Consider the following 9,236-nt stretch of genomic DNA (forward strand, 5'->3'; position numbering starts at 1 on the left):
CAAGGTTGGTAGGGTGCAAATGTGTTGGCAGGGAGAGCACATTGGCTCCGCTAGTTTGTTTGCACTGCATTGACTTCACTGCCAACTCACCCCTCCCCTTCTACCTCCCAGGTAAAAAGCAGCAACACAACCGATAGGTCAAGTGACTGGCAGCACCCCAACATGCTGGTATAAACCCCATTAACCTCAATGGGGCATAGATTTGAGGGGGAAACAGTGGAGTCTAAAGCTTGGGGCCTCATAGATTAATGAGAGGGAGCACATCAATGTTGGCAAATAATAACTCCAATTCAGAAAAGAATATTCAGCCTCAGGTGTCTTAGATTTTTAACAAATATTAAATGGTTAGAATACTCACTTAGAATAATTTGATCTGTTAAAAATTAATCAAGCAACTTGTTTGATTTTTTTTAAATGCTAGCAGTTTTTTATATAATAATAAATATGGGTACTTAGAAAAACTTTGGTGGCAAGTCACTGCTTATAACAAGCATTCCTCCATCTTTCATAAAGACAGCAGCAAATGCTTCTTCTCAGATGGTGCTTGCTGTAACACATGCATGCAGTCTCAAATAGGGAAATAAATATACTTTCCCCTCTTGAGCATTATCATTAACTGATTCATACTCCACCTTTCAACAAAGTATTAGGCTGTAATGATAAGGAAATAATAGCATAACACAATAAAAGCATAATAATCACTGTGGGGTTTTTTTTTTTTTAAAAAAAACTATTATTTAATTTGCATACAGATTTCTGAAGGTTTGATCAATTAATTAATATTTCTTTTGCCCTGTTTAAAAGACATCTCATGATTGCCACATAGTGCCTCCACCAAACTGGTTTTCATAGGTGCCAAATATTTAAAGCTGTTTTCAGAATTGGTTGGGATCTGTAGGAGCTCAGCCTCTGTGAAAAGCACCCTGCATATGAAAAGCAGCCATCAATAATCCTAGCAATGGCATCCCATCAACAAACAACAACACAAGTCTGAGCTTTATCAGCTCTCAGGATCTGAGGGACTGAACTTGAAAGAGAAAGCAACACTGGGGTTTTTTTAAAAAATCCCAAGAAACCTATTTACTTCCAGGAAGTGATTATAAAACTACATGTATAAAAAGTTGGGTTTTTTTAAAGTGAACAGTAGGAAAGGATGGAAAACAGAAACTATATCTGCACTCCACCTCAGATTGGATCAAGTTAAGTCCAAAGTGAACATGACTATAAGTGCAAGTTGGCACTGAATGTTGTTGGCAGCTGCTATTCTCATTTTGAAAAAGTGCACAGCCAGTGCAAAGATACATTTAATGGCCCAGTCTGGCCATTAACTGACATCATAGGATTGCAATGAGACTAAGCTGTGAGAAGGTGATTTGCTCACCCTGTGTGTAAGCAGGGGTCTAAACCTGGGCTTCCCACACTCATAATTATCACAGCTGATTCATGCTCTACACAGAAAACACATTTGCTGTATGAATATTTTTTGCAGTTGCAAAGTTGGGTTGCCATATGTCCTGTTTTTCCAGGACATGTCCTCTTTTCCATGGGAATGTAAAATGAGAATTGTCATAGCGATCCATAGTTAAAAGCAGAAACTGGCCAGTGTGTCCTCCTTTTTGCTCATCAAAATATGGCAAACATATGGGTACAAATAGTGGGATCATACAATTGGTCATTTGTTGTTTAGTCGTTTAGTCGTGTCCAACTCTTTGTGACCCCATGGACCAGAGCACGCCAGGCACTCCTGTCTTCCACTGCCTCCTGCAGTTTGGTCAAACTCTTGCTGGTAGCTTCGAGAACACTTTCCAACCATCTCGTCCTCTGTCATCCTCTTCTCCTTGCGCCCTCCATCTTTCCCAACATCAGGGTCTTTTCCAGGGAGTCTTCTCTTCTACAATTGGTCATTGCTTGCATGTAAATTCCAATATATGGTTACAGAGATGGCACTCCCACTTATACTTTAAAGGAGATGAAGGTGTTTAGCCACGGCATTATGTGATTAAAAGGAAGTAGATGCATTTGCTCCATGAACTGTGAATCAATGCTAAAGAGCTGTTGCTGGAATGCAGAGCCAGCTGTGTTTACAAACCGGTGACAGAATCAGGCAAGACATTCTCATTCTAGCCACAGGTCATTCTTCTCTTTTTTGCCTGCTGGGATCCAGAGCTTTATTCTTCCTCTGCTCTTCCTACATAATTTACGAATTCAGTGTTGATAGTAGAGAGAGTCTGGGAGGCCTGTTATGTATGATTTATTATGAGTGCAATGTTGATTGAAGACTCCGATCCCGCAATCTCATCAAGAGGCACATTTTTGTCTGGAACAGAATTGCTGAGATCAGTGAAAAGGTGTGAGTTAAGATAAAATACTTTTCTGCCATGCATTTGTAAACCACCATAGTTTTCTAGCACAAACACAGGATCACAGAGTTGGAAAGGAATCTGCATATCATCTAAGAGGCCACTTTCTTTCTCATTACGAGAGAGGAGGAGAAATGCATGTCAGGAGGAAATGAATTCCACACTGAGGAGCACACACAGCAAAGGTCCAATCCCTCAGTGAAATACGACACAGCCCTAGGATATCCCAGCAGCAGTTCTGCCTTTGATATGTATGTTCATTCTTCATAACTGCAGCCAGGGGTGGTTGAACTGAGTACTCGCCTGGGTTAATGTACTGTCTGCAGTGAGCTAGGGTAGCAAAAAGCATCTGTAACATTTTTAAAAAGGGACACAGGTGGCGCTGTAGGTAAAACCACAGAGCCTAGGGCTTGCCGATCAGAAGGTTGGCAGTTCAAATCCCTGGGACGGGGTAAACTCCCGTCACTACCAGTCCCTGCTCCTGCCAACCTAGCAGTTTGAAGGCACGTCAAAGTGCAAGTAGATAAATAGGTACTGCTCTGGAGGGAAGGTAAATGGCGTTTCCGTGCGCTGCTCTGGTTCGCCAGAAACGGCTTAGTCATGCTGGCCACATGACCCAGAAGCTGTATGCTGGCTCCCTCGGCCAATAAAGCGAGATGAGCGCCGCAACCCCAGAGTCGATCACGACTGGACCTAATGGTCAGGAGTCTCTTTACCTAAAGTTCTTGGGGTACTAGCTACGGAAATGACCTTCCTTCAAGTAGCTCTAAATTATCTTTCTTTTTCAATTTCAATTTCGATGTCATCTGACATTTGAGGCAATGTTACCAAGAATGTAGCACTTCAAATAACATAAACACTATCTAAATGATAATAAAATAATGATGGTTAAAAAGTAAAGACATAAGTTGTAAAAGGTAAGCTGGATACCATTTATACTTATACTTATTTTTAATTAAATTTATATTCTGCCCTTCATCCGAAGATCACAGGGCAGTTTACAATATAAAAACAGAAAAATACAGGACTTCCGGGTCGGCGCCATCGCCGAATGGCGGACTCCCTCCGAGCTCCGGAGGGAGCCTGCTTGGCAGGGGCTGGGTCCTACCGCACCGGCGATGCGGGGACCCTTAAAAACCACGGCCAGAGGAGGCTGTGGACATGGAGACTCGGCTGGCACCGTTAGCGCTCTCCCGGCTCGTGAAGGAGCCTTTTTAAAGGCTACGGATCGGGTGCCGGGGAGAAGCGTGGTGCTTTGAGTTCTCTGCTATCCCTGCCGAGCGCAGCCGCATGCCATCCGGCGGAGAGCGCTGACTTCTTCTATTGAAAATTTGGATCTAAAGAAGAACCCGTGAGTAATTGGAATATGGACTAAAAAAAAAAGGGATAAATTTTTAAAATTTGGAGCGAACGGGGGAGGCGGAAAAAAGGAAGTCAGCCCACCCCTAAATTGTAGAAGAGCCAAAACAAAGGACTGGACAACTAAGATCGAGTGTAACCTTATTTCGCTGAATTAGCAACTTCGCGAGGGAAAATTATAAGATTGAGCTGGAGGAGAAAAGTGGAATTGTTTTAAAAAAGCAACCCCCCCCCCCCCCCGGAATCCCTGGAGCGATTCGTGAAACTGCCTGGAGAAAAGCAATGGAGGTTTTGACAGCTGTCAAAGAGCTGTCAAAAAGGAAGATTAAAATAGAGACTTTGTTATGAGGACTTTGCCGGTTACATTTGTTATAAATTGAACATAAACTGTTTCAAATATGGGCTAACAAGCTACTTGGACTGGTGGATGTGATTCTGGAAGGGAACTTTGCTACTGTAATCCATCTAGAGGAGCTGAGGGATATTGCATGTGTTTTTGACAGGAAACTTGAACAGTTGAATGGAACTTTTAATCTCCTGGGAAACTGCAGGAATGGAACATTATTTTGTCTACAGAGGTCTATACACTACAGGAAACAATGGAACTATTTGTTGGAAAATGAAAGGAACATGATGCAATGCTTTGCTCCTGAATAACAAGCCTCTGCAGAGACACTAGAAACTTTTGGAAAAAGAACATTTCTGTGGGAGAACAGAGAAACAAAAAGGAGGAGAATGATTGACAAGAACAAGGAAGCAACAAGAACTGGACAGAACTGGGAGAGGGAACATTTGGGATATCCAGGTTTGACAAGCTTATGGAAACAAAATTGGAGTTTTTACTCCTGGATATAAAAACCTGGATAGAAGAAATGGGCCCCTTTTTTGATAGACTCCTTCTATGATTGGACACTCGTAATTAAAGACTGGCAAAGAACCTGAGGGACATAGTGTAATGTGGGAACTCCAGGAAGATATTAGAAGTAGAAGGATAGGTGAAACGCAAAGGGGAAAGAGGGGAGGGAAAGTTGGAATCCAAAGGTTGTAAAATCACTACTCATATTTATTTTATTTTCATCTGTACTATGTTTGAAAGGGGGGAACCCGTGGAAGGGAATAGATCGATCTTAGGGGATGGGAATTTGGATAAATTGGGTTACTGATGATGAGTGTAATTTGGGGATAAGAACTTGTTGAATTTAATTGCTTATTTGGAAGATTTGGAACACAAGAGGGGGTAGGGAGGGGAAGTCCTGGTTATTGGCAAAAAGTTTATAAATTGGATTTAATTTGTTTTAATTTGTTTTAATTTGGAAAACCTTAATAAAAATTATTATAAAAAAACACACAGAAAAATACATACCATAATAACAAACCAAAACAATACTCACACACCCCAGTTTAAAAGGCCTGGAATGTTTCATTGCCTGGTGCCTGGGGTAAATATATTGTTACAAAAGCCCAGTGCCTATCCCTGTCTCTGCCAAGTTGTGGCAAGAGCGCATGGGATCTCAGGTGCCTCAGATAATGTCCGCAAGGTCCGGGCCAGTTCATATGGGGAGAGTGGGTGCTTGAGGTATTGCGGTCCTGAGCCATTTAAGGCTTTATAGGTCAAAACCAACACTTTCTGCCTGGAAACGGACTTTTCATTATTATTTATAAAGATTTTAAAACGTGACTTGCAGTGGGTAGGAAACATTCTAATCACCTGAGCTTGCATGAAGTGTTTGAGAATGTCTGTATCTGAACCTGGTCTAAATGTTGAGTGTAGAATCACAGAGTTAGAAAGGACCTCAGATTTAATCTACTCCAATGTTTCCTGACAATGCAGGAAACTCACTTATACAGCTTCCATGACCATCTAGCCTCTGCTTGAAATTCCCTAAGAAGGAGAAACTGAGGCTGCCTGTTCTTCTTAATTGCCTCTTCTCCAAGCTAAATAAGTTCGTTCAACCTTCCCTCATAGGAGTAGTTGGTCTCCAAGGTCCTCACCATCTTTGTCACCCTCCTCTGGACCTGTTCCAGTTTCCTGATATCCTTCTTAAATCAAGTGATGTACACGGATATGTGAATCAGGCTTAATGGTCTTTCAGAAGGAAATGTCCTTTAGACATATGGGCATCAAACTGGAGGATCAGCTTAACTTTTATTTTTATACGTTTAAGTGTAGCAGTTAAGAGTTGGGATGTTAAGATTATAATATTATTGGCTTCAATGCGGGCCAAACACATTACTAATCATGAGAGGATTACTGGTGGGAGGTTTTGAATTTGCATTTTGATCTTAATGGGCAAAGAAAATACACCAGATGTGAATTTCAGTAAGATGCTTTTAGTAACCAAAATAATAAACTGCTGCTATTTGCTGCTTTTCTTCTGCCTGTTAAGCATCTTCTGGAGTGGTAGGGGAGGGAAAATACATCAGGATACCTTAGAATCAAGGTCCTCTCAGAAGGTCACCTGCTCCTGACTTAACTTTAACAAACATGATTCGAAGCTTCCTGAATTTCCACAGCCTGTGCCCTTTGGCAGAACAAGTGCAGGCTGCTGCCAATGCTGCTCAGTGCCAAGCATGTTAATGAAGCATCTCGGCATTTTATTTTATTTTTTTGTTCGACAGGCAAAAAGATCATATCAGTGGAAAGCTGTTTTCCAGAACTAAACGGTGGTGGTGGTGGACCCCACAAATGGAGATTATGGTGGGAAAGAGGCCCTGCTTCCTATTCCCTTAGTAGCTGTGCAGAAAAGGGAGTTGCAGCATGTGTATCTCGCTCATTGGTGTCTGTGCTCAGAATCCACAAGAACTGTCAAGCAACAGATTCAATGCACCTAAAACATAACTTCTTTGGACTCCAGCACAATGTTCCTAGAAGGATTTTCTCTGAGAACCAAGAACTTGCTTCAATATGGTTGCAGTATGATTACATTTTGCTAAAGGGGGGCCCCAAAGAATGATGTGAAAAATGCTAGAGTGATCAATTCTAGTGCTTTATCGTAACCTGTGCTGCCATTACAGATTCAGGTCGGACACTGAAACAGCAAGCTGCCGTCATGACTCGTCTGTGCCTGAGCAAATGTTTATACATTACTTATCCCCCAAAAAAATTTTAAGCATATGTCAGTTTGGTCACAACCTCCTATTAGTCCACCTGCATAGGTGGCAGATTCAGGTAGGTAGCTGTGTTGGTCTGATGCAATCGAAATAAATTTAAAAAATAAAAAATTGTCCAGTAGCACCTTAGAGACCAACTAAATTTGTTCTCGGTATAATCTTTCATGTGCATGCACACTTCTTCAGATACACTGAAACAGAAGTCACCAGACCCTTATATATAGTGGGAGGGTGGGGTTTTTCTCAGAAGAGTAGTAGAAGATGGATGATTGACTCAATGGGTATGGTAAACCTGTTGACGACTGTTAATGACTGCAATTAGTCCTATAGGAAAAAGCAAGGGATAGTATGCAGATGACCAAAAATAGCTTTAGCATATGTAATGAGACAAGAATCCAATATCTCTGTACAGACCAAGTCTCTCCATAGTTTTCAGTTTAGTAATAAGTTGTAATTCAGCAACTTAGTTTGCATAGGTGGCAAACATCCAATTTTTATGGTCAGAGCCCAGCATCCCAGGCCAACAGATATGCACAGCACCAAAGCAAACCAATTAGCACATATCAAAGCAAGTGAATAAACATATATAAGCTCATTCTTGCCTCAACTACCAATTGGTCCCGGGGTAACCTTGACAACCAAGATGGAGTTTACAGGCCTTCTGGAACATCTTCACAAGTTTACATTGCATAAGCCTGCCTTCTTATACAGCAAACATCTCTCAGTCAACAAATATTTACACTTAATTAATTTCCTATTGTCCCTTTAATGTGAACACATTGGAAGATAGTAAAGTTGTCCACTGTAGGAAAATGTCAGAAACAGAGAGGCCTCTTCCTTGTTTTTTAAAAAGCTTGTTTCTGAGTGTTTTCACACTTCATAAATATTGGATTTATGCCAAATCCTGGGTGTGCTCATGTAGCTTTGACCTTGCCTCCACCCTGCCCAATTAGGAAAATGGCAGCAATGCCACTGCCAGGAGTGTATACCATCCTCAAGATACAGGGAGGAATTCAGCATCACACCAAGGCAATCATTCCGCCCAACATCGCTCAGCCCAGACACTGAGGTTCTCCTCCGAGGGTCTTCTGGTATTTCCCTCACTGCAAGAAGCAACGTTACAGGGAACCAGGTAGAGGACCTTCTCAGTAGTGGCGCCTTCTGTTCAGATGTCAAGGAGATTAAGAATAACACAACTTTTAGAAGACATCTGAAAGCAGCTGTGTATCAGGAGGTTTTTAATACTGGATGCTTTTATTGTGTTTTTAGATATGCTGTAAGCCACCCAGATGGGCTGGGTAAAAATATATTATTATTATTATTATTATTATTATTATTATTATTATTATTATTCCATCACAGCAAGCAAGTTCAGATCCCACTTTGATCCATTTCTGAAGCATCAAGAGCAAGATTCTCACCCAAGGTTAGAAACCTGCCAAATTAAAATTAGGTTCAGGGGTTGGTGTTGTGTCTGTGTGTCTGTGTGCTACACACTTTTAAGTTAATTGGGTGTGTGTGTGAAAAACTAAAAGGAGTTTCCTTCCCTCCCTGTGTTTTTTGGCACAACTATTTTATTATTAAAATGACATATATCATAGAGGTGCCCTGAGAAAGGTAACCTGCACAGTTTCAGAAGGTTAGGGGTGGGAGCTAAGGAATTATGATGGATGGGGGAGGAGAACCACTTTAAGCTTGTGTTCCATTCAATTGGCGCCAAAGGTCGTAGCAACTAATAAGTGGAAAGCTCATTTGACAGGAGTGTTTTGACATGCAGCGCAGACAAAAAAAGGACTTGAAGATCCAGCATCCCAAGCAAGCATCACTAGCAGAACTAGCAAAGAGCACAGGATAGCCAAGGGAAAGGCGATACCCCAGCACTATGTGACTGGAGAGCCTTGGCACAATAATGCCCTCTTATTCACAGCTAGACCTGGCTGCTGCAGAAATCTTCTCTTTATACCCACCCTGGCACTTTCTTTATATGGCAAGCTTGGGAAGAAATGTTTGAGTTTTTGAAGACACACTGCCTTTAGGTGTGGGTGTGGGGGGGGGGTAGGGGTTGTTAATCCGGATATCTGAAGCACCACGAAGTGAACTTTGGTACAGGCAGCATTGGAGAGATCTTGTTTTGGCTTTGATACGTCCCTAGTCTGTTTGAACTGGCTGTGCTCCTGTTCGAGGTTTAGGATTCATCCAAATCCTTTGCACACCTCTAGCATATATCTATTTATCCTTCTTCTGAGAACAGTGTGGCATCTGTGGCCCTCCAAATGTTGTTGGACTGCAACTCCCAGTTGGGGCTGATGGGAGTTTTGGGAGTCCAAATCTTCTGGAGGGATGCAGGTTTTCCCTTTTGTTCTAAAGGTTCATAGTGGCTGAATTATTATCACTTTTTATTTGAGA

Source organism: Podarcis gaigeae, assembly GCF_964106915.1.
Source record: "Podarcis gaigeae genome assembly, chromosome: 3".
Lineage (NCBI taxonomy): Eukaryota > Metazoa > Chordata > Lepidosauria > Squamata > Lacertidae > Podarcis > Podarcis gaigeae.